This window comes from Polistes dominula, unplaced genomic scaffold (assembly GCF_049000335.1).
Source record: "Polistes dominula isolate Pdom_NZ unplaced genomic scaffold, Pdom_raw_medaka contig_277, whole genome shotgun sequence".
NCBI classification, from domain to species: Eukaryota; Metazoa; Arthropoda; class Insecta; order Hymenoptera; family Vespidae; genus Polistes; species Polistes dominula.
The window spans coordinates 610405-635072 of NW_028301009.1; the positions used below are offsets into that span (position 1 = coordinate 610405).

At 33.0% G+C, this 24668-nt stretch overlaps 12 non-coding genes and 2 pseudogenes across 12 annotated transcripts; all 14 read right to left on the minus strand.

The window, feature by feature from the left end:
* Positions 1-4529: 4529 nt before the first annotated feature.
* Positions 4530-4648, minus strand: LOC149032060 (5S ribosomal RNA). Its single transcript, XR_016177090.1, has one exon. It is a non-coding gene; the product is annotated as a 5S ribosomal RNA (ribosomal RNA).
* A 383-nt stretch (positions 4649-5031) lies between these two features.
* LOC149032061 (5S ribosomal RNA) lies at positions 5032-5150 on the minus strand. Its single transcript, XR_016177091.1, has one exon. It is a non-coding gene; the product is annotated as a 5S ribosomal RNA (ribosomal RNA).
* A 376-nt stretch (positions 5151-5526) lies between these two features.
* On the minus strand, positions 5527-5645 carry LOC149032062 (5S ribosomal RNA). Its single transcript, XR_016177092.1, has one exon. It is a non-coding gene; the product is annotated as a 5S ribosomal RNA (ribosomal RNA).
* A 378-nt stretch (positions 5646-6023) lies between these two features.
* LOC149032063 (5S ribosomal RNA) lies at positions 6024-6142 on the minus strand. The gene has a single exon (XR_016177093.1). It is a non-coding gene; the product is annotated as a 5S ribosomal RNA (ribosomal RNA).
* Positions 6143-6520: 378 nt separating this feature from the next.
* Positions 6521-6639, minus strand: LOC149032064 (5S ribosomal RNA). Its single transcript, XR_016177095.1, has one exon. It is a non-coding gene; the product is annotated as a 5S ribosomal RNA (ribosomal RNA).
* A 380-nt stretch (positions 6640-7019) lies between these two features.
* On the minus strand, positions 7020-7138 carry LOC149032065 (5S ribosomal RNA). Its single transcript, XR_016177097.1, has one exon. It is a non-coding gene; the product is annotated as a 5S ribosomal RNA (ribosomal RNA).
* Positions 7139-7518: 380 nt separating this feature from the next.
* On the minus strand, positions 7519-7636 carry LOC149032066 (5S ribosomal RNA; annotated as a pseudogene).
* An 11536-nt stretch (positions 7637-19172) lies between these two features.
* Positions 19173-19291, minus strand: LOC149032067 (5S ribosomal RNA). The gene has a single exon (XR_016177112.1). It is a non-coding gene; the product is annotated as a 5S ribosomal RNA (ribosomal RNA).
* Positions 19292-19670: 379 nt separating this feature from the next.
* LOC149032068 (5S ribosomal RNA) lies at positions 19671-19789 on the minus strand. Its single transcript, XR_016177098.1, has one exon. It is a non-coding gene; the product is annotated as a 5S ribosomal RNA (ribosomal RNA).
* Positions 19790-20166: 377 nt separating this feature from the next.
* On the minus strand, positions 20167-20285 carry LOC149032069 (5S ribosomal RNA). The gene has a single exon (XR_016177099.1). It is a non-coding gene; the product is annotated as a 5S ribosomal RNA (ribosomal RNA).
* Positions 20286-20663: 378 nt separating this feature from the next.
* Positions 20664-20782, minus strand: LOC149032070 (5S ribosomal RNA). The gene has a single exon (XR_016177100.1). It is a non-coding gene; the product is annotated as a 5S ribosomal RNA (ribosomal RNA).
* A 380-nt stretch (positions 20783-21162) lies between these two features.
* LOC149032071 (5S ribosomal RNA) lies at positions 21163-21281 on the minus strand. Its single transcript, XR_016177110.1, has one exon. It is a non-coding gene; the product is annotated as a 5S ribosomal RNA (ribosomal RNA).
* A 378-nt stretch (positions 21282-21659) lies between these two features.
* On the minus strand, positions 21660-21778 carry LOC149032072 (5S ribosomal RNA). Its single transcript, XR_016177113.1, has one exon. It is a non-coding gene; the product is annotated as a 5S ribosomal RNA (ribosomal RNA).
* Positions 21779-22156: 378 nt separating this feature from the next.
* On the minus strand, positions 22157-22274 carry LOC149032073 (5S ribosomal RNA; annotated as a pseudogene).
* Between the last annotated feature and the right edge of the window lie 2394 nt (positions 22275-24668).

Sequence of the window (24668 nt, forward strand, 5' to 3'; positions counted from 1 at the left end):
AGGCATATTGTAGCTTCTTAATTTAGTAATATCTCGTAATAGTCTATTGCTCTTTAATTGATTTTCATAAAATCTTTCTCCTAGTTGTTTAATATAATCATCGATATATTCTATGTTTGTTTCATCATGTAGGTGTATAATTGGAGTGTATCTGTCTGCAGAAAGTATCAATCTTAGGCATTTGTTTTGTAAAATTTGCAATTTCTTTATTTGTGTTTTAGCTGCACTGCACCAGACAGGTGCAGCATATGTGATTATAGGCCTTAGTATTGTTTTGTATATGAGTTTTTTGTTTGAAGACGATAGTGGTGAGTTTCTTACTAATAGTGGATATAATTTCTTCATTACTGCATATATTTTCGTTATAATTTGTTTCATATGCATATGATATGTTAATTTGGAATCAAGATGGACTCCTAAATATTTTACTGAATGTACGGGTTTTATTGGATGGCCATATACTGTGATTGGCTGGAAGATTTTTATGTTATTGTATTTTTTACTGATTACAATTACCTCTGTTTTGGTTTCATTTACTTTTATTTTCCAGTTGCTATAATATTTTTCTAGTAAGGAGATATGTATTTGCAATTGCTTCGCTGCTACTATTGCTGAGAATGAGTGTGAGTATATGGCTAAGTCGTCGGCGAATAAGGCAGTATTAGTTTTTTCAAATTTTGGTATGTCATTTATAAAGATGGTGAACAGCTTCGGACCGAGAACCGATCCTTGTGGTACTCCTGCTCTGACTTTACGTTTGGCAGATTTTTCGCCGTCTACTGTTACTATTAGATGTCTATCTTTAAGATAAGAGTGTATAAATTTAATAAGAACGTCCGGATACCTGTATTTAATCATTTTATATAATACGGCATATTGCCAAACCTTATCAAATGCCTTTTCTATGTCAAGCAATGCCATCACCGTTACCTTGTTTCTGTTAAAGTTGATGCTAATGTCGTTTACTATTCTTGTAACCTGTTGTACCGTGTTGTGATTTTTCCTGAATCCGAACTGCTCATCTATTAAGATTTCGTGTTTACTTTCGTGGTTATGAAATCGTTTTAATATTATTTTTTCTGTTAATTTGCTTAGTGTACTTAGTAGGCAAATTGGCCTATAACTACTTGGGTCATTACTCTTCTTGCCAGGCTTAAGTATCGGAGTTACGAGTCCAGTTTTCCAGTGAGATGTAAAGTGAGCATATTTAATCGATGCATTTATTATATACATTATTTGTACTATTATTTTCTTTGGTAAGTTTTTAAGAATTATATTTTGAATACTGTCCAAACCAGGTGCTTTTTTCGAAGGTAGTTTATTTATTTCTTGAGTGATTTCTTTAGGGTTGGTGTAGTATTTTTGAGCTTCTTTGGTTACTGTACTTTCCAAATAGTTCTTTACTGTTTCTATAACATTTTTCTGCGCTGTTGTATTATTTGCGAGATTAATATTGTATAATCTTCGAACTGTGAAGCCAGTAGATTAGCTTTTTCTTCTGTTGTTATAGCCTCAATACCGTTTTTCTCTAGTGTAGGTATTCTATTGTATTCTGTCTTGAAGATTTTTGTCATTCTCCAAAGAGAGTTATCCTTGGGATTGAGTTTTTTAAGTTGTTTATTCCATTTTTCATTTCTATATTCTCTTATTTTTCTCTTAATAGTCCTATTTGCTTCATTTAATTCTATTTTGACTTGTGGCATTCGAGTTCGTTGCCACCTTTTCCTTATCTTATTTCTACTCTTAATTAAATTTAGTATATCATAAGGCAGTCTATCATTAGTATTACTTACTTGTCTAATAGGAATACTTTGTTGAACACAATAGTTAATATTATTTGTAAGTTTTTGTACTTCTAAATCTATTTCTTGTGAGGACGTTAGTTTTGATGTAATTTGTACTCTGTAATTTAATAGTTGTCGAAATTTTCCCCAGTCTGCTTCTTCGTAAATGTAGCATTTTATGTTTCTATATTTTTTGTGCTGAGCTCCAAGGTAAAATATTATTGGATTATGATCTGAACTTAGCTCGTGTTGTACTTCTATATCTGAAATGTTTCTTACATTTTTATTTATTATTATGTCTATAGTTGATGGTGTTGTATTATGGGAGGGTAATTGGTTGGTTCATTGGAATTTGCACAGTTATTATTTTGTGTAAAGTCATTAAGATTTTCCACTCTTGTTGATTTGTTGCAATTCCAAGAAGATGTGTTGCATTTAGATTCTAGATCAATACTTTTTCTCCTGTGTTCATTAATGTATTAATTTCCTGTTCATTGAGAGTCAGCAAGGCCTTCTGTAGGTGGATAGTATGTTGATGTCGCTTAACAGCTTTATTCCAACAACTTCTAATGTTAAATTAGCATTAATACTGAGTGGTTTATGTGGAATAGTATCCTTAATCAAGATAGCTACCCCTCTGGGAGTTATCCCGTTCTTTTCTGTAGCAAATATAACTTTTAATTTTTAATTTATCCCTGCAAGTAAATTTGGTTTCATTAAGTAATAATTTCTTCTTATTTCTATCTAAGTACTCTATTAATTCGCCCATTCTTCCCCTTAGTCCATTTGCATTCCAACTACAAATTTTTAATCTTCCATTGTGTTCCAATGATTCAGAGAAGTTGACAAATACCAAAAATTGTTCCCTTCTATTGTGACATTTTTCTAGTTTTTCCCTTAATTCTTTTACTAATTTAAGCATTACATTAATTTGCATCTATTTATTTTATTAATTTCTGATGATAGTTCTGTAAGTATAGAGCTTTGGTTAGTAGTAGTGTTTATGTGTGTGTTTTCTTGATATGCATTCTGTGTGTTTTTATTTTGAAATAACATGCTGTGGCGTTCCATGGATTTGTAGTAGGTACTTTTGTTTTAAGAAGTGGAAATTCCTTGTCATTATTTAGTTGGAGTGTTTGTGTGGACACCCTACCTTTTTGTAAATTCTTGGTATTAGTACTATTATTTTTATTTGTAAGGAGATTGAGTCTTCTTTGATATGCCTTACATACTGTTGCATTTGCTGGATGGTTCCACCACAGTTGGCACAAGTAGCAGGTACATCTTGGATTTATTACAATCTTTGGTAAGATGATTTTTGGAGCATTTTAAGCAGACCGGTTCTGCATAGCAATTCGAGGTTGCGTGTCCCCACTCTTGACATCTTGGCACTGAGTTATTCTTCTCTTGTTCATGTTGGTTCCCAAGTGATTTTTGTCTTGTTAAGGTACCGTCTTTATGCTTTAGTTGTGTTAAGGTTATGTTAGCACCGCATGTTACATAAAAAGTGGACTGCTGTATTTTTCATCAAATTAGCTTGGCTAGTTTAATATCTTGATTATTAAGTTCTTGTTATTTCTGTTATTTTGTATTTGCATTAAGCCCCCTTATTACAAATACACGTTTTTATTGTCTTTTTCTGTAAACGTGTGAAATGCACACTGCTGCTTTGCCACTGCGTTTTTAATGATTGATAGTCTTGTTTCGTTTTAGTATCACTTCTGTGTAACCTTTCCTGTACTTTATTAAAATTATCTTAGTTTTTATAATTGCATTTATGATTTGCTATGCTCACTTATTTCTCCATGTATGACCAAGGGTGGAGGGTTTCTTTCTGGTTTAGTTTTTTGTATTTTTGATGATATAATGCGATGAGCGTCGTTTTTACTTTTTGGTATGTCAGAGTCTTCGTCATCCGTTTCCATGTCCTGAGAACGCTTATTTGTTAGATGTAGGTACATTAAGGGTTATGTCCCCTTCCAACATTTTGCTTTTTTGTTTCTTAGATTGCATTCAGAAACTTCTCGTTTTGTAATTTTCTTATTATTTGATTATGAAGTCTTAATTTGGCATTTTTCGCTCTCCGATCATCAAGACGACGCTTTCGTTTTGGAGGTTAGGATCGTTAATTTTTATTTTATCACTTTGCTTATAAATTGCACAGATCTATTTGCACATTTAAAAATTTACAATTAATATCTTCACAGACTGATTTCAGTTTTTATTCTTATTAGCTTTGAGAATGTTGTTAAATTCGGACAAGAACTCACGGACACGTCCGAACCGCACGGTGGTCCGAGTAGGAATCATGGACGAGAACTTGTATTTTCAGCACGGTATGGCCGTTAACGACAGAATTTATTATACTAAATGCTCTTGTCATGTACATCTTAATTTCAAGTATAAAAAAAAAAAAAAAAAAAAAAAAAAAAAAAAAGCAAAAGAAAACAAAAAACGGTAAAACAGGCCTAATTCATTGATTCCACAACTAGCAGCTCCTACGACGTTGTAAAAAGTTATGGTACGACAAAGCATGTCGCTCATGAGAAATATGGATTTCATGGAAATTTTGGGATTGAATCGTCAAAAAGTTCTATTACTAATATAGATAGTTAAGAAGTTGACAAAAAATCTTGAAGTACGTGATTTTGTCTAAAAAAGAAAAAGATATTTTCCAAAAATGTTTAGTTTGATTATGACAACCATTATAAAGAAAAATTGAATAAAAAAAAAAAAAAAGGAAGGTGTTAACAGCACACGGTGTTCCCAAGCGGTCACCCATCCAAGTACTAACCGTGCCCAGTGCTGCTTGACTTAAGTGATCGGACGAGAACTTGTATTTTCAGCACGGTATGGCCGTTAACGACAGAATTTATTATACTAAATGCTCTTGTCATGTACATCTTAATTTCAAGTATAAAAAAAAAAAAAAAGAAAAAAGCAAAAGAAAACAAAAAACGGTAAAACAGGCCTAATTCATTGATTCCACAACTAGCAGCTCCTACGACGTTGTAAAAAGTTATGGTACGACAAAGCATTTCGCTCATGAGAAATATGGATTTCATGGAAATTTTGGGATTGAATCGTCAAAAAGTTCTATTACTAATATAGATAGTTAAGAAGTTGACAAAGAATCTTGAAGTACGTGATTTTGTCTAAAAAAGAAAAAGATATTTTCCAAAAATGTTTAGTTTGATTATGACAACCATTATAAAGAAAAATTGAATAAAAAAAAAAAAATGGAAGGTGTTAACAGCACACGGTGTTCCCAAGCGGTCACCCATCCAAGTACTAACCGTGCCCAGTGCTGCTTGACTTAAGTGATCGGACGAGAACTTGTATTTTCAGCACGGTATGGCCGTTAACGACAGAATTTATTATACTAAATGTTCTTGTCATGTACATCTTAATTTCAAGTATAAAAAAAAAGAAAAAAGCAAAAGAAAACAAAAAACGGTAAAACAGGCCTAATTCATTGATTCCACAACTAGCAGCTTCTACGACGTTGTAAAAAGTTATGGTACGACAAAGCATGTCGCTCATGAGAAACATGGTTTTCATGGAAATTTTGGGATTGAATCGTCAAAAAGTTCTATTACTACTATAGATAGTTAAGAAGTTGACAAAGAATCTTGAAGTATGTGATTTTGTCTAAAAAAGAAAAAGATATTTTCCAAAAATGTTTAGTTTGATTATGACAACCATTATAAAGAAAAATTGAATAAAAAAAAAAAATGGAAGGTGTTAACAGCACACGGTGTTCCCAAGCGGTCACCCATCCAAGTACTAACCGTGCCCAGTGCTGCTTGACTTAAGTGATCGGACGAGAACTTGTATTTTCAGCACGGTATGGCCGTTAACGACAGAATTTATTATACTAAATGCTCTTGTCATGTACATCTTAATTTCAAGTATAAAAAAAAAGAAAAAAGCAAAAGAAAACAAAAAACGGTAAAACAGGCCTAAATCATTGATTCCACAACTAGCAGCTCCTACGACGTTGTAAAAAGTTATGGTACGACAAAGCATGTCGCTCATGAGAAATATGGATTTCATGGAAATTTTGGGATTGAATCGTCAAAAAGTTCTATTACTAATATAGATAGTTAAGAAGTTGACAAAGAATCTTGAAGTACGTGATTTTGTCTAAAAAAGAAAAAGATATTTTCCAAAAATGTTTAGTTTGATTATGACAACCATTATAAAGAAAAATTGAATAAAAAAAAAAAAAAAGGAAGGTGTTAACAGCACACGGTGTTCCCAAGCGGTCACCCATCCAAGTACTAACCGTGCCCAGTGCTGCTTGACTTAAGTGATCGGACGAGAACTTGTATTTTCAGCACGGTATGGCCGTTAACGACAGAATTTATTATACTAAATGCTCTTGTCATGTACATCTTAATTTCAAGTATAAAAAAAAAGAAAAAAGCAAAAGAAAACAAAAAACGGTAAAACAGGCCTAATTCATTGATTCCACAACTAGCAGCTTCTACGACGTTGTAAAAAGTTATGGTACGACAAAGCATGTCGCTCATGAGAAACATGGTTTTCATGGAAATTTTGGGATTGAATCGTCAAAAAGTTCTATTACTACTATAGATAGTTAAGAAGTTGACAAAGAATCTTGAAGTATGTGATTTTGTCTAAAAAAGAAAAAGATATTTTCCAAAAATTTTTAGTTTCATTATGACAACCATTATAAAGAAAAATTGAATAAAAAAAAAAAAAAAGGAAGGTGTTAACAGCACACGGTGTTCCCAAGCGGTCACCCATCCAAGTACTAACCGTGCCCAGTGCTGCTTGACTTAAGTGATCGGACGAGAACTTGTATTTTCAGCACGGTATGGCCGTTAACGACAGAATTTATTATACTAAATGCTCTTGTCATGTACATCTTAATTTCAAGTATAAAAAAAAAAAGAAAAAAGCAAAAGAAAACAAAAAACGGTAAAACAGGCCTAATTCATTGATTCCACAACTAGCAGCTTCTACGACGTTGTAAAAAGTTATGGTACGACAAAGCATGTCGCTCATGAGAAATATGGATTTCATGGAAATTTTGGGATTGAATCGTCAAAAAGTTCTATTACTAATATAGATAGATAAGAAGTTGACAAAGAATCTTGAAGTACGTGATTTTGTCTAAAAAAGAAAAAGATATTTTCCAAAAATGTTTAGTTTGATTATGACAACCATTATAAAGAAAAATTGAATAAAAAAAAAAAAAAAGGAAGGTGTTAACAGCACACGGTGTTCCCAAGCGGTCACCCATCCAAGTACTAACCGTGCCCAGTGCTGCTTGACTTAAGTGATCGGACGAGAACTTGTATTTTCAGCACGGTATGGCCGTTAACGACAGAATTTATTATACTAAATGTTCTTGTCATGTACATCTTAATTTCAAGTATAAAAAAAAAAGAAAAAAGCAAAAGAAAACAAAAAACGGTAAAACAGGCCTAATTCATTGATTCCACAACTAGCAGCTTCTACGACGTTGTAAAAAGTTATGGTACGACAAAGCATATCGCTCATGAGAAATATGGATTTCATGGAAATTTTGGGATTGAATCGTCAAAAAGTTCTATTACTAATATAGATAGATAAGAAGTTGACAAAGAATCTTGAAGTACGTGATTTTGTCTAAAAAAGAAAAAGATATTTTCCAAAAATGTTTAGTTTGATTATGACAACCATTATAAAGAAAAATTGAATAAAAAAAAAAAAAAAAGGAAGGTGTTAACAGCACACGGTGTTCCCAAGCGGTCACCCATCCAAGTACTAACCGTGCCCAGTGCTGCTTGACTTAAGTGATCGGACGAGAACTTGTATTTTCAGCACGGTATGGCCTTGACTTTTTTTGACTTTTTAATATGTTTATTTTTGCACAAGAAATTTACAATATGTTTTACAGAACTATAAAAATAAACAAAAGTTTGAAATAAAAAAAATTTTAAAAACGCCTAACTTATATGATAACTAAATTAGGAACTAAATAATAATCGCTTATTTAATTTCGCTAAGGGGAGATTAAAAAGGAATCCCTGTAGCAGACGCTAGGCACAGTCTTTTGACTAGAGTGTTTAATAAGCCTCTACGCTAAATAATTGTACATTTACTTGAATTGCATCCCAAAAAGTGCAGTAAAAAGGAAGCACGCATAACTTGTTTAAAACTTAAAATTACGCTTAAACTAATAAGGAGCGAAAAGGAGCGGAATAATGGAGTAAGAGATAGGGAAGATCAGGAGCATAGGAAATTACTATATACAGGGGGGGGGGAAACATAGGTTCTACCTTGGAATAACTTAGAAAATAAAAATGCATCCTACACACTTAGGAGTTAAATTGCCTTATCTAAAGTTTTCTTAGACTTTATTTTGTATCACTGGGGATTGATTCGGTCTTCAAGCCACCAGTAGTGTAGATAATTTAAATTTTTTACCTCATGAATGTCTCGCTTGGGTACTCTCGCGTCATATCGATAACCGAGCTCCGAAAGAAGTGCTGATGCAAACTCATGTAGATTGTTGTGTGCATCATAAGCTATCGCCTTTTTTGTTCTACGCCTTGAGATATGGTATAACAGTGGGACTGCTTTTCTATTTTGAACAATACCCAATTTATCGAGATAAAGGAAGGCTTCCGGAGGTACAAATCCAGTATTTAAAGCCACCTTTATATAATTATCGTCTGGATAAGGTATAGGAAAGATGAGACTGTTACATGAAACAGTTGCCACATTAGCAAAATAATTTCTGATTAATTTAATAATAAAGTTGTCAATTCTATTAACGTTGGCTTTTTCATAGATAATTATATTGCTGACATGTTTGGTGTAATTTGATTTAGCTGATCTGTAAAGTCCTAAGCAAGCTCTTAGGCATCGTCTCTCGAAAATTCGGAATTTCTCCATTATATTAGCGCACACATTATACCATATCTCGCAGCCATAAGTCAAGATAGGCCTTATGAGGCTTTGGTAACAGATAATTTTCGCTTTCGGCGATAATGCACGCGAATGAAAGAGTCTCGCGCATAAAGTAAACACAGTTTTCGCTTTTTGGAGTTGCTGTAGAGGGTGAGCATTCAGTAAAAATCTCTCGTCTATATATAACCCTAAGTATTTGACAGCTTTTTTATGTGGGATCTTTTTGCTTGCAGCTGGGTCTGCATTTATGTGGAATGATTTGTAGTTATTTTTGATGATACATGAGGCTTTTTGCGTCGACGGTCTAAAAAGTATTGTTTCGCACTTGTCAATGTTTACTTTTAATTTCCACGCCGTGTAATAAGAAAAAATACTATTAATCGCTTTTTGCAAGTCCGCTTGAACTTTTCTCGGATCCTTTCCAGCTCTGTAAACTATTAAGTCATCAGCAAATGCAATCATCGAGCATCCGGTTTTGTGGGGACCAAATAACTGTAAAATATATCAGTGTAGATATTAAAAAGCACCGGAGAATTTATAGTACCCTGTTGTAAACCATTTTTAATGACGCATTTGCTCGATTCTTGGTCTCCGATCATTACTCGGATATTGTTACTAATTGCTGATTAATAATTAACACCAACAGAGGGAAGTTTTTCTTTCTTAGTTTATGTATAAGACCATATCAACGTTCAAATGCTTTCTCCAGGTCGACCAGACAAGACCCACAACTTGCCCCCATTAAGTGCCAGAAACAGAGACAGTTTGTTTATAGATGCAAAGTAGAGTGGCGTTTTTTAAATCCAAATTGATTTTCGGATATGATATTATTAGTTGCACAGATATTTAAAATTATATCATTTATTACTTTTCGTAGATTTTTCCAATATTGGAAAGCATACTTATCGGGCGATACTATAACGTTGTGCAGATTTACCTTTCTTAGAATTGATACTTGAGATTCAAGAATTGGAAAATACAATTAGAGATTAAAAAATAGGTGGCCCGGATAATGTTAACCGGAAGTTTTTTTAATATAAGTTTGGCAGTTGATCATTTCCTGCTGATTTTTTGTTATTGAGCTTTTGAATTTTCGTTGACTAGATCCAAGTTAGTGAAATAAAAGGCACACGAAGGGGGTTGTTCCGGCTTTAAAGCATTATTAACTGGATGAACGTGCATATGGTGTTAGGATACTTATATTTTTAGTAGTATTTTACCCTAATTACAATTTCAACACATTTTTATATTTTCGTTTGATTGTTAACTAACATAGTGAGTGTAGTAAGTTGCCTTGGCCTTTTCGTATTATTTTATTCCAGCATCTCAGACACATTTTTTGTTCCAGTCAATTAAATCAGCTCTGTTGGCGCGACTTTCAAATCACCACTTTGTCCGCCTTTTTGCGTTTTGAGATTTTATCCGGTTTGAGGATAAGACGAAACCCTATTAAGCCAATAACTCGCGACGTTCTTTTCTATAAGGAATTTTAATTTTCTCCTGATTGCAGAATATGTTGTATTGTGAATTAAATGCTCTTTCGTTGCCCCTTGGAAATTCCATTTTCTTAACTTCCTTAATTCGTTGATAAGAGATTTTTCTTCGCCACTAGCTTTCTTGCGTAATTGTTGATATTTTATTTAGAATTAAACATTTGCTTTTTGGAGAGGAGCGCCTATTGCATCTAGTATGGTGTCTTTAATTGGTTAACTGGCCTAACAACTTAGATCCAAGTTAAAATCAGGTTGAATCAGGTTATTTGAGAGAATTTTTATTAAACCTAATTTTAGAAAAAGAAAAATTTTATTATGGTAAATATGAATCCAGTTTTATCCTGATGTAAAGGTGGCCATTATCGCTTCATGGTCACTTGGAAGTTTTTGTGCTAATTATATTAAGGTTGCTTAAATATAATCTGGTCAGTAGATTAGGTCAGGAAGGAGTTTTTCCTAGGGTAAGAAGGGGTTGAAGAGTGAAATAATTTTAGCTTAAATCTATAGTGCCTTATCAATCCTTATAAACGCAACGCCTTTTCGTTGTTTAATGGATTATCAAGAAGTGTGTTTTGCGTTAAAGTCTCCACTACAAAATAATAAACTTTTGGAGAGTCAAGTTTCAACTACAAAACAAATCTTATTCATTATAAAGTCAAACTTTTTCCTTTCCTCGCATAAATTCAACAGAAGATATTTTTTATACAGTACCTCTATGGTTGAATATTTTTCGCCTAAATTTACAATTTCGAACTTTAGATTTTTCTTTACAAAATGGCGTGCACCACTGAACATTATGTTTTTATTGTGTAGTTTTTAAAATACTAGTGTTTCGGTCTATTTAGTTTCGTTAGGAGTTTTAGTATTATTTAAGAAGTTTATTGTTCCACACGCTAAAATTATTTAGTGTTTCGTAAGACGACACTTAAATTCATGATTGGGTTTAAAGACCAACTTTCCTAATTTAGAGTGTATCACACTGTGCGTAATCGATTTAGTTGGTTAGTATTTCAAGGATTTTCAATTTTTCCGTTTAGCTAAGTATCCAACTTGAGACAGGTCCGTGGGATTTGCTTTTGTCGGCTATTACCTTTATTTAGGGGTAGTAAGACCCAACCCGTAAGCTTCTGCAAAAACTGGTTGGTTATTTTCCGTGCTGCTGGCTTTTGGGATGTTTTCTTTCGTTTATTCTTAGCGCGGCAAATGCCTGCGCTTTTTGGCATCCTCTGAATGACGCAGGGTGTCGAATTGACCACAGTTGACACAGAAAGGCTTTACTGTATCCTCCGTACCTGGCGCCGTTCGGCTTACTCCCTGAGCTGTCTCCTCCTAACATCTATGAGTGGTGGCGAGCGCGTTTGCATTGCAGTTTCCTTTTTTCCTAAGTTTCTCCCACGAAACTGAGTGTTTTAATAATCCTAAGTTCCTAATGAGCTGGTTCACTGTCCGTGAATTGCACCAAATAAAAGGGAAAACTTTTGTCTGAACTATTTTGCCGTGAAACGACTACCTTTATTTAGGTTAGGGATATTTTTCGAACCTAATTCCTCCTTTACGTATTTCACTGATGGTAGATGGGAGACCCTTTAATAGAAAGTTTTGTGTTTTCTCCTTTGGAGTGACGAAAGTCTTAGTTTAGACTTTCAACGAGTCTTTAACACCTTAAAATATAGTTTTTTGAAATTTTTATTCGTTTAATTGAAAATCAGCACCCTTTGTTTTCATTATAAGACTTGAGTCTTTGGAATTTGTGGTGACAACGTAGGGGTGGACGCCGGCTCCATTGGAACTATTGTTTTTTGATGGTGCACTATTCCAGTCACGCTGGTGGGACCAGGGATTTTCTTCTGCACCGCTTTTTCACTTCCCCGTTGGAAAAACGGTTTTCATTGGTTGGGCGACATGACTTCCCTTTTCCATAGGGCGAGCGCGGGCCTTGCAGGCGTCGCTTCCGTCGTCTGTATTGTCTCGTTTTCTTTTATAACTAGCGTTTTTCTTTTTTAGTTTTTCAACTATATTCCATTCGTCCCCTGCAGTGAGGTAATCTCATTCGTGAATGCAGCGGTGGCGGCATTTTTTTTGAGTCAAGGAGAGCCTTTAATGTCTCCACTTCTTTTCTAAGCTTCTCGTTTCAAGGAGGAGCTTCTCTCTCGCACAGCTTGATGATCACCATCACTGTGTCTCTTTTTGGGCGCCATTTGACTGGACTATGCGGCTGTTTGGCTTTGCTATCACTAAGCTTTTCTTCCTTTTGATGCTTAGCCTTTTAACCAAAGCAGCTCAGCTTCGTTAATTTTTCTTTCTGTATAACCGCCTGACGAACTTTTGCAGCTATGCCGATTCTTGGACCAAGGTTCCTCGTGCCGATACACGCGGCGAATATCCTTATTCTTCTTATCAGGAGTTACCCCGACTTATTTGTCACTTCTACATCCACTTTCCTATTTGGAATGAGGGAATAAAAAGAAAGTTAATAGAAAAACAAAAAAGACACAATGATGAAGTGCTAACAATGAACGCTTTCTTGCATATCACAGTAGCACTAATATAGGGAGCCACACGTCCGCACGCTTTGACGACCGCAGGCTGACTGAGCACGGTATGGCCGTTAACGACAGAATTTATTATACTAAATGTTCTTGTCATGTACATCTTAATTTCAAGTATAAAAAAAAAAGAAAAAAGCAAAAGAAAACAAAAAACGGTAAAACAGGCCTAATTCATTGATTCCACAACTAGCAGCTTCTACGACGTTGTAAAAAGTTATGGTACGACAAAGCATATCGCTCATGAGAAATATGGATTTCATGGAAATTTTGGGATTGAATCGTCAAAAAGTTCTATTACTAATATAGATAGTTAAGAAGTTGACAAAGAATCTTGAAGTACGTGATTTTGTCTAAAAAAGAAAAAGATATTTTCCAAAAATGTTTAGTTTGATTATGACAACCATTATAAAGAAAAATTGAATAAAAAAAAAAAAAAAAAGGAAGGTGTTAACAGCACACGGTGTTCCCAAGCGGTCACCCATCCAAGTACTAACCGTGCCCAGTGCTGCTTGACTTAAGTGATCGGACGAGAACTTGTATTTTTTTTTTTTTTTTTAATTGATGTTTATTTTCTCTTTTATAAAAATACATTTTTCTTTTACATATATGGTGTTTGAAAATACATCACAAAAATATACCATAAATCTTACTGTCTATATTTATTAACTTAGTCTAGTGAACGCGTTAATAAACTAATTTTATTTATTATTCCAGTAACATATTACTAAAACTAGTATAAATTTTCAGTCAATTATTTTGATTATCACTTTTATGTTTCCAAGTTTTGGAGAAAAAACAGAGATCCTGTTTACGAATAAACTATCCCTCTGCAAAAAACCTGTTCTAACCGTTACTTTATATTAATTTTTTAAATCTTACCTTTTGCTCACTATTTAGCTTATTTTAGATATGAATTATTTAATAAAAAAGGATAAATATAAATATAATTATACAGTATAGTGAACTCTTAACAAGAATCTTAAAAACCTACTATTTACATATGTACAAGAATACTAATGCTTAATATCACAACTTTTGTGGTTTAGAGAAACTGAGTCTATTACTTCTTTCTATCCCTTATTACTAAGTCATATCTTTTTTTTAATTCTTGTATAGAGTTATCCTCATTACTGATCCACCAATATTTTTTAGATAATCTTGAGAAGTCCATAATATCTTTCTTTGGTAATGCTGTCGAGTATCTAAGATTAACTACTTGCTTATTTCTTATTCTGTCTTTATAATTAATTTTTTTATTGGCTTTATTTCTAAAAATGTGGTATATTATTGGTACATTGTTTTGGTTTTGTATTAATCCATCCTGGTCCATTGTTATAAAAGCTTCAGGGGGAATAAATCCTGATTCAAACGATCTTTCATGATATTGTCTATTCGGGTATACACTTGATCTTATTAGATTATTATTATCTATCTTTTTTATATTAGCAAAATAATTTCGAGTAAGCTTGATAATAAAATTATCAATTCTATTAATATTTACTTTTCTATATAGTGTACCATTGCTGATATATTTTTTATATCCTGTGTCTGCGGACCTGTACAAATTATAACAAGGCGTAAACATTTTCTTTCAAATACTCTGAGTTTTTCAGCAGTTGAGTCATTAAAGTTCATCCATACAGGGCAGGCATACGTTATTATAGGTCTTATTAGAAGCTGATAACATATTTCTTTGATCTTAGGATATAGGTGTCTCGAATAAAAGATTCTGCAGTTTGCCATGAAGGCCTTTTTTGCTTTGCTAAGTTGGATGTCTATATGTTTGGAAAGTTTTATCCTTTCGTCTAAATTCATTCCCAAATATTTAACTGCATGCTTGTGAGGAATTTCTATTTCTTCTCCAGTCTCTTCATTTTCTATTTTTATTTGAAAATCTCTCCAATTTCTTGCCGATTTGGCAATTTCGCTTAAATTCCTTCGGAATAAAATTGTCTCACATTTCTGCGGGTTGGCTTTCAGTTTCCAAGTTTTATAATATTGAATTATTTGATTTACCTTGATCTCTAGTTTTTTTTGGATTTCAGATGGTTTATTCCCTGTAATATATACTATGAAATCATCAGCGAATGCTAATGCTGATGTATCTTCCTCTTCGTTCATACAATATAAATGCAATATGTCGCTATTATACACGTTGAAGAATATCGGTGCATTCACTGTTCCTTGTTGCAGACCATCCTTTATTATGAAATCTTTATCCGAGGTATGAGTCCCATCTGTGATTATAAAAGTTCTGTTATCGAACATATCCATAAGTAAGTAAATTAGTTCCCTAGGAAATTTCTTTTTTAACATTTTGTACAATAGCCCCTTAATCCAGACAGAATCGAAGGCCTTCTCGAGATCAATTAAACAGGCACCAACCATTTTCTTGCCATTGAGAGCCCAACATAAGTCTGCAAGAAACTTGTGTATGGCGTGCACTGTCGAGTGTTTATATTTGAATCCAAATTGATGATCTGGTATTGTTTTATATATTGTTGTAATGTGATTAATTGTAGTATTAATGACTATTTCAAATAATTTACTTATATTAGACATTAGGCAAATTGGTCTATAGTTGTTAACATTATTCCTTTCTTTATTGGGTTTTAAAAATGGCATTACTTTTCCCTTTTTCCAACCTACAGGATAATATGCATTATTAAGAATGTTATTAAATAATATTGCATAGCACTCTATTACATTATCAGGTAAATGTTTAATCACTATGTTAGGAATGTTATCCACTCCTGAAGATGTTTTATTATTTAATTTGCTAATTATTTTACTAAGTTGTTGTCTATTACAGAGGTATGTTAAATTCTCCTTCAAGGATTTATTTTTCGGATCGTTTGCTTTATTTTCACTGTTGAATTCACAGATGCCATTCCACTTTTTTCTGTCTTTATTTAATTTATCATATTCTCTAATGATTATATTGTCCAATCTGGATTCATCCTTCATTTCTTTTGATTTATAAACTCTTTCCAGGTGTGCCCCAATTAAGTCCAATTTTTGGATCGGGTCACTTACTACATAATGATCATCAGTTTGGTCGATCTCCGATGTTTTGATTTCTATTCTGTCTATAGTTTCCTGATCTTTTTTTGATAAGAGTAGGTTGCCTATCGAGGTAGCTTGTTTACTTCTAAATTGTTTATTAAGTTTTGGAAAAAAGGAGGAGGAATCATTATGTTTAATTTTTTTTGCAGCGTTAGTCCAATACTGATTATAAGAAGCAGTGTATTCTTTTTTAATAAGTTCAGAGATTTGTTTCAATAATATGTTAGTTAACTCGATCTCAGCTCTATTTTTTTTCTGATCCCTCTTAAAGCTTCTCATAATAGAATTAAGAGTCGACTTGGTTTTTAACATTTTTTTGATTTTATTGTTTTTATATTTTTCCATGCTATTCTCATAATGATATTTAGGTATACTTTTTTCCATACTACCTACTATAAAAGTCTCTAATTCCTTTCCTCAATCTCTATTTCTGTATTTTTTAAATTTCTTTCTACTGGAATATTGATATTGAAGTCTTTCGCTGCTTCTTTTTTGAATTTAATCCAATTAGTTTTTCTGAATACGTATCTCTCCTTATTTAATTATTTATTGGTAATTCGTTAGAGAAATGATTAAATTGATGGGCACTATCAAAGCACGGTGGTCACTTTCATAATCTGCTGTTATAATTTATCTTCTCCGTTTAGATTGATCGATAATCTAGAATCAATAATAATAACATCAAGAAAAGATTTTCCATGCACATACGTTGCTTGGTCCGGTCCTTTTATGGTGCATCTATTTATTGTATTATTATCATCGATCCAAGTTTTTAATATTTTTCCTCTCTCGTTACTATGTTATCTCCCCAATCTAAATGTCTAGATTAAGTCCCCTGCAGGAGATAATAGTTTGAGGGATTGCTTAAATCCAGTATCATAAATAGTTTTTTAATTCTATATAAAGTCTTTTTATTTGAGTTGATATGACTTATTATAATAAGATTTGTCTTGAGTTTTAAGGAGATTGCAGTCGCTTCTAATATTTCGTTGTTATAGGTTTGGCAATTTACCTGTTTACATGAGATATTTCGTTTATGTAGAATTGAACACCCCCGCCTTGTACCGAGTTAGTCTATCTTGCCTTATCAATACGTAGTTTTCGAATTGCATCTTAGTTTTATTAAGTTTAGTTTCGTTCAAGAGTAATATATCAGGTTGTGTATTTTAATAAAATCTAACAGATAATTTCTTCTTTCATTGGAAATAATTGAGTTTACATTTATAGAATTACTTGTGGTCTTTTGAGAAACATTTTTTTTATCGTTGTTATTATTTATCTATCCATTCTAATTTAGTCTTCTTAGTATAAAGTCAATTTTTCTGGTATTAATATCTACTTGATTTACAATATTATCTAATTTGATCGAGAGGGTGTTTATTATATCATTTTTAAATAAAGACAATATACTAGAATATATTTTGGTTATTCATTTGGTTATGCTGTATGTTATCTTGATAGTTATAATTAATTTTTTGAAAATTATGAATTCTATTTCTTCTATTATCAGATTTGGAGACTGCTTCTGCATAAGTTAACCCGGGGTTTACTATTTTGGATATTCTTCTAATTTTTTCCATTCTTTTATTTTTTTCTTCCTCCTTTTGTAGATTAACTGTTTTTTGCGCAAATTTTAAGAAATCACATCCTCTGTATGACGCCGGATGTCCAAACGAACCGAATTCACACATTGTACTTCCTCGCTGGGATTTTGGTTATTTATTGGCATTCACCAGGATTATGTTTTTTAGTAATTAACACAACGTATTCTAGATTGAATTCGAACTCGTAGTCCCACTCGTTGACATCTATGGCATTGATAAATTTTCGGGTTTCTGAAAGGTTCCCATCTAATTATTTGATTAAACAATTTGTTTATTTGTATAAGATTTTTGTTTTGCTTTCTCCTGTCAGATTCACTAAAAGTATTGGGTTTAAAGATGTTTCATTACCTTTATTATTTTTTAAAATTGACACTTTTGTAATTTCTATCTCCTTTACGTTTAGTGCTTTCAATTCATTCTTAACTTTCTACATTGTAGCTGCAACAGATACCTTTTAGAACCAAAGTTTTCTGCTTATACTCTTGGTGTGTATGTGTAAATTTTTTGATTTTTCTTTCAAATATTCATTATTTTCCCTAGTTTTCTAAGTCATATGTATATATTGTTGTATTATTTGAGTTATTTGTTCTTAAACCATATTATTTCCGTATTCTTAAGAATCATGTTAAGCTTTTTAGATCAATGTCTATAGTATGAATAGGCGGTGGTTTGTTGCCCCTTTTTTTGTTTTCGTTTTGCTACTAGATTTGTAATCATTGTTCTGTAGTAATTCAGAGGTAATAGGTTTGGTGTTTCTGATAGTTATCAAATAATTATGAGACTTATTTAAAGGCGTAAGAGCTATTTTGTTTTGCTTCTTGGAGATAAAGATTTTTTCGGAATTTCCCTTTTGCCCACCTTTGTGTAGTGATCGTATCATCCACATGTTCCAATCTTTGATTTTTTTAGTTATTTTGTGTGTATTAAGTGCAGTTGGACGTTTGTTGTTCTTTGTACAAGGTTAGGTTGAGTAAGCACTGAGATTTATTGTTTCCTAATTCTTAATTACTCGTTGGTATTGCTTTTCAAGACTCTCAGACAGAGCCATTTTTGCCGGTTTTTGTCTACCACCGTTTGTTACATCACTTTCATGAGTGAATTCCCTATGCTTTCTCTTCTGCGAACTTTTAAGGTTAGGTCTATCTTTATATAAACTAACGTTACATTTTATATTGGAATCGTCTTCATCCAACATTATAAAAGATAAATTGCTTCCATTATTATCAATATATACAAGATAACAGTAAAAAACTGAAAACTACTATTACTTAATACTGTTTATTTACTACACGAACTAAGCACGTCTTTACGATTTGAGCGCCGTCACGAGACTCCCCGAGAACTTGTATTTTCAGCACGGTATGGCCGTTAACGACAGAATTTATTATACTAAATGCTCTTGTCATGTACATCTTAATTTCAAGTATAAAAAAAAAGAAAAAAGCAAAAGAAAACAAAAAACGGTAAAACAGGCCTAATTCATTGATTCCACAACTAGCAGCTTCTACGACTTTGTAAAAAGTTATGGTACGACAAAGCATGTCGCTCATGAGAAATATGGATTTCATGGAAATTTTGGGATTGAATCGTCAAAAAGTTCTATTACTAATATAGATAGTTAAGAAGTTGACAAAGAATCTTGAAGTACGTGATTTTGTCTAAAAAAGAAAAAGATATTTTCCAAAAATGTTTAGTTTGATTATGACAACCATTATAAAGAAAAATTGAATAAAAAAAAAAAAAGGAAGGTGTTAACAGCACACGGTGTTCCCAAGCGGTCACCCATCCAAGTACTAACCGTGCCCAGTGCTGCTTGACTTAAGTGATCGGACGAGAACTTGTATTTTCAGCACGTTATGGCCGTTAACGACAGAATTTATTATACTAAATGCTCTTGTCATGTACATCTTAATTTCAAGTATAAAAAAGAAAGAAAAAAGCAAAAGAAAACAAAAAACGGTAAAACAGGCCTAATTCATTGATTCCACAACTAGCAGCTTCTACGAGGTTGTAAAAAGTTATGGTACGACAAAGCATGTCGCTCATGAGAAATATGGATTTCATGGAAATTTTGGGATTGAATCGTCAAAAAGTTCTATTACTAATATAGATAGTTAAGAAGTTGACAAAGAATCTTGAAGTACGTGATTTTGTCTAAAAAAGAAAAAGATATTTTCCAAAAATGTTTAGTTTGATTATGACAACCATTATAAAGAAAAATTGAATAAAAAAAAAAAAAAAGGAAGGTGTTAACAGCACACGGTGTTCCCAAGCGGTCACCCATCCAAGTACTAACCGTGCCCAGTGCTGCTTGACTTAAGTGATCGGACGAGAACTTGTATTTTCAGCACGGTATGGCCGTTAACGACAGAATTTATTATACTAAATGCTCTTGTCATGTACATCTTAATTTCAAGTATAAAAAAAAAAGAAAAAAGCAAAAGAAAACAAAAAACGGTAAAACAGGCCTAATTCATTGATTCCACAACTAGCAGCTCCTACGACGTTGTAAAAAGTTATGGTACGACAAAGCATGTCGCTCATGAGAAATATGGATTTCATGGAAATTTTGGGATTGAATCGTCAAAAAGTTCTATTACTAATATCGATAGTTAAGAAGTTGACAAAGAATCTTGAAGTACGTGATTTTGTCTAAAAAAGAAAAAGATATTTTCCAAAAATGTTTAGTTTGATTATGACAACCATTATAAAGAAAAATTGAATAAAAAAAAAAAAAGGAAGGTGTTAACAGCACACGGTGTTCCCAAGCGGTCACCCATCCAAGTACTAACCGTGCCCAGTGCTGCTTGACTTAAGTGATCGGACGAGAACTTGTATTTTCAGCACGGTATGGCCGTTAACGACAGAATTTATTATACTAAATACTCTTGTCATGTACATCTTAATTTCAAGTATAAAAAAAAAGAAAAAAGCAAAAGAAAACAAAAAACGGTAAAACAGGCCTAATTCATTGATTCCACAACTAGCAGCTTCTACGACGTTGTAAAAAGTTATGGTACGACAAAGCATGTCGCTCATGAGAAATATGGATTTCATGGAAATTTTGGGATTGAATCGTCAAAAAGTTCTATTACTAATATAGATAGTTAAGAAGTTGACAAAGAATCTTGAAGTACGTGATTTTGTCTAAAAAAGAAAAAGATATTTTCCAAAAATGTTTAGTTTGATTATGACAACCATTATAAAGAAAAATTGAATAAAAAAAAAAAAAAAGGAAGGTGTTAACAGCACACGGTGTTCCCAAGCGGTCACCCATCCAAGTACTAACCGTGCCCAGTGCTGCTTGACTTAAGTGATCGGACGAGAACTTGTATTTTCAGCACGGTATGGCCGTTAACGACAGAATTTATTATACTAAATGCTCTTGTCATGTACATCTTAATTTCAAGTATAAAAAAAAAAAGAAAAAAGCAAAAGAAAACAAAAAACGGTAAAACAGGCCTAATTCATTGATTCCACAACTAGCAGCTTCTACGACGTTGTAATAAGTTATGGTACGACAAAGCATGTCGCTCATGAGAAATATGGATTTCATGGAAATTTTGGGATTGAATCGTCAAAAAGTTCTATTACTAATATAGATAGTTAAGAAGTTGACAAAGAATCTTGAAGTACGTGATTTTGTCTAAAAAAGAAAAAGATATTTTCCAAAAATGTTTAGTTTGATTATGACAACCATTATAAAGAAAAATTGAATAAAAAAAAAAAAAAAGGAAGGTGTTAACAGCACACGGTGTTCTCAAGCGGTCACCCATCCAAGTACTAACCGTGCCCAGTGCTGCTTGACTTAAGTGATCGGACGAGAACTTGTATTTTCAGCACGGTATGGCCGTTAACGACAGAATTTATTATACTAAATGCTCTTGTCATGTACATCTTAATTTCAAGTATAAAAAAAAAAGAAAAAAGCAAAAGAAAACAAAAAACGGTAAAACAGGCCTAATTCATTGATTCCACAACTAGCAGCTCCTACGACGTTGTAAAAAGTTATGGTACGACAAAGCATGTCGCTCATGAGAAATATGGATTTCATGGAAATTTTGGGATTGAATCGTCAAAAAGTTCTATTACTAATATAGATAGTTAAGAAGTTGACAAAGAATCTTGAAGTACGTGATTTTGTCTAAAAAAGAAAAAGATATTTTCCAAAAATGTTTAGTTTGATTATGACAACCATTATAAAGAAAAATTGAATAAAAAAAAAAAAAAGGAAGGTGTTAACAGCACACGGTGTTCCCAAGCGGTCACCCATCCAAGTACTAACCGTGCCCAGTGCTGCTTGACTTAAGTGATCGGACGAGAACTTGTATTTTCAGCACGGTATGGCCTTTAACGACAGAATTTATTATACTAAATGTTCTTGTCATGTACATCTTAATTTCAAGTATAAAAAAAAAAGAAAAAAGCAAAAGAAAACAAAAAACGGTAAAACAGGCCTAATTCATTGATTCCACAACTAGCAGCTTCTACGACGTTGTAAAAAGTTATGGTACGACAAAGCATGTCGCTCATGAGAAATATGGATTTCATGGAAATTTTGGGATTGAATCGTCAAAAAGTTCTATTACTAATATAGATAGTTAAGAAGTTGACAAAGAATCTTGAAGTACGTGATTTTGTCTAAAAAAGAAAAAGATATTTTCCAAAAATGTTTAGTTTGATTATGACAACCATTATAAAGAAAAATTGAATAAAAAAAAAAAAAAGGAAGGTGTTAACAGCACACGGTGTTCCCAAGCGGTCACCCATCCAAGTACTAACCGTGCCCAGTGCTGCTTGACTTAAGTGATCGGACGAGAACTTGTATTTTCAGCACGGTATGGCCTTGACTTTTTTGTTTGACTTTTTAATATGTTTATTTTGGCACAAGAAATTTACAATATGTTTTACAGAACTATAAAAATAAACAAAAGTTTGAAATAAAAATTTTAAAAACGCCTAACTTATATGATAACTAAATTAGGAACTAAATAATAATCGCTTATTTAATTTGGCTAAGGGGAGATTAAAAAGGAATCCCTGTAGCAGACGCTAGGCACAGTCTTTTGACTAGAGTGTTTAATAAGCCTCTACGCTAAATAATTGTACATTTACTTGAATTGCATCCCAAAAAGTGCAGTAAAAAGGAAGCACGCATAACTTGTTTAAAACTTAAAATTACGCTTAAACTAATAAGGAGCGAAAAGGAGCGGAATAATGGAGTAAGAGATAGGGAAGATCAGGAGCATAGGAAATTACTATATACAGGGGGGGGGGGGAAACATAGGTTCTACCTTAGAATAACTTAGAAAATAAAGATGCATCCTACACACTTAGGAGTTAAATTGCCTTATCTAAAGTTTTCTTAGACTTTATTTTGTATCACTGGGGATTGATTCGGTCTTCAAGCCACCAGTAGTGTAGATAATTTAAATTTTTTACCTCATGAATGTCTCGCTTGGGTACTCTCGCGTCATATCGATAACCGAGCTCCGAAAAGAAGTGCTGATGCAAACTCATGTAGATTGTTGTGTGCATCATAAGCTATCGCCTTTTTTGTTCTACGCCTTGAGATATGGTATAACAGTGGGACTGCTTTTCTATTTTGAACAATACCCAATTTATCGAGATAAAGGAAGGCTTCCGGAGGTACAAATCCAGTATTTAAAGCCACCTTTATATAATTATCGTCTGGATAAGGAATAGGAAAGATGAGACTGTTACATGAAACAGTTGCCACATTAGCAAAATAATTTCTGATTAATTTAATAATAAAGTTGTCAATTCTATTAATGTTGGCTTTTTCATAGATAATTATATTGCTGACATGTTTGGTGTAATTTGATTTAGCTGATCTGTAAAGTCCTAAGCAAGCTCTTAGGCATCGTCTCTCGAAAATTCGGAATTTCTCCATTATATTAGCGCACACATTATACCATATCTCGCAGCCATAAGTCAAGATAGGCCTTATGAGGCTTTGGTAACAGATAATTTTCGCTTTCGGCGATAATGCACGCGAATGAAAGAGTCTCGCGCATAAAGTAAACACAGTTTTCGCTTTTTGGAGTTGCTGTAGAGGGTGAGCATTCAGTAAAAATCTCTCGTCTATATATAACCCTAAGTATTTGACAGCTTTTTTATGTGGGATCTTTTTGCTTGCAGCTGGGTCTGCATTTATGTGGAATGATTTGTAGTTATTTTTGATGATACATGAGGCTTTTTGCGTCGACGGTCTAAAAAGTATTGTTTCGCACTTGTCAATGTTTACTTTTAATTTCCACGCCGTGTAATAAGAAAAAATACTATTAATCGCTTTTTGCAAGTCCGCTTGAACTTTTCTCGGATCCTTTCCAGCTCTGTAAACTATTAAGTCATCAGCAAATGCAATCATCGAGCATCCGGTTTTGTGGGGACCAAATAACTGTAAAATATCATCAGTGTAGATATTAAAAAGCACCGGAGAATTTATAGTACCCTGTTGTAAACCATTTTTAATGACGCATTTGCTCGATTCTTGGTCTCCGATCATTACTCGGAATGATCTGTTACTAATATGCTGATTAATAATTTAACACCAACAGAGGGAAGTTTTTCTTTCTTAGTTTATGTATAAGACCATTGATCCATACCGTGTAAATGCTTTCTCCAGGTCGACCAGACAAGCACCCACACACTTGCCCCCATTAAGTGCCCAGTTAACATCAGAAGACAGTTTGTTTATAGCATGCAAAGTAGAGTGGCGTTTTTTAAATCCAAATTGATTTTCGGATATGATATTATTAGTTGCACAGATATTTAAAATTATATCATTTATTACTTTTTCGTAGATTTTTCCAATATTGGAAAGCATACTTATCGGGCGATAACTATTAACGTCTGTTGCAGATTTACCTTTCTTTAGAATTGAAATAACTTTCGCAGATTTCCAAGAATCTGGAAAAATACCATTATTTAGAAGATTATTGAACAAAATAGTGTAGGCCCGGATAATGTTAACCGGAAGTTTTTTTAATATAAAGTTTGGCAGTTGATCATTTCCTGCTGATTTTTTGTTATTGAGCTTCTTGAATTTTCGTTTGACTAGATCCAAGTTAGTGAAATAAAAGGCACACGAAGGGGGTTGTTCCGGCTTTAAAGCATTATTAACTGGACTGAACGTGCATATGGTGTTAGGATGAGCTGATGATATTTCATCTAGTAGTGTGTTTACCCTATTATTTACAAAATTTCTAAACACAACATTGT